We start from the raw sequence: 1011 nt of genomic DNA, 5'->3' as shown, positions 1-1011 counted from the left end.
ACATCACATTGGCCTGTTTGTGTTCGCTGACAGTCAGAGGCCTCCTGTTGCAGGATGCCGAGTCCGTTCTGGTCCGGGTTCGGCTGGGGAGGCGCGGGCGAGGCCGCGTCCCCGGAGGACGAGAAGCACGTCTACGGGTCACCGGGGGCGCTGGGCCCCAAGAGCATCCAGGAGGGCGTGCTGCAGATCGGCTCCCAGGTGGGGAACGCGGTGTCCATCGCTGTCGGTACCGGGGGAGGGGGGGAGCGCGCTTTAACGCGCGTAGAAATGGGGACTAAACGTGACACATTAATTTGGTGACGCGCACTGCGCAGTAAGTAATGCATTTAAGGCGCCTGCAGTTCTCTGCAGAAGTGTGTGACATTTCGAGCACTCAAAAGTGCGCGCCATGTCACACACAAATGAGTGTGCGATCATTGTGTTCTACGCGCATTGAAGCGCATTCAACTACATTTGTCCTGAACCTGACCCGTGCAGTCAAAGTCTCCTTCATTTGTCTCAAATACTTGCGGTCAAGTTGCATTACATTGCCAAAAACTTCCCAGGATTCCGAATAAGTCCTTTTTGGGACCGTGTCTCAATCGTTCTACTTCAAATCAACGATAAAAGGTGTAAACATGGCCAAAAAAGGGTAGTCATTTTAGTTAAGTCGCGCTTAACTTTTCCCCAACACAAAACGCATTTGGGCTTTTATATTTTAAACAAAATGGATTATGAATTCGGATGGGGTGGGCCCGATCGGTTTTCTATAGAGGTATAGTTTTGAGAACAGGTCGAATGTAACAAACGCTGGACCTTCTTCGCAGGCCTGTCACATCCTGGTGCACCGCATCGACTCGGCCGCAGCAGAGGCGCTGCATCGGACAGAGGCCCTGCATCGGCACCACCAGGGTGGCGGGCGCGGGCACCAGCGTCACGCTGAGCGTGGCCCGCGCCGTCCGGGCCTCGGCCACGACCCCGAGCAGTACGTCGTGCTGCTGTCCGACCCGAGGTCCGACCCGAGGTCCGACC

This window comes from Frankliniella occidentalis, unplaced genomic scaffold (genome assembly GCF_000697945.3).
Source record: "Frankliniella occidentalis isolate FOCC.00 unplaced genomic scaffold, Focc_3.1 Scaffold175, whole genome shotgun sequence".
Lineage (NCBI taxonomy): Eukaryota > Metazoa > Arthropoda > Insecta > Thysanoptera > Thripidae > Frankliniella > Frankliniella occidentalis.
This window is presented reverse-complemented; position numbering follows the sequence as displayed.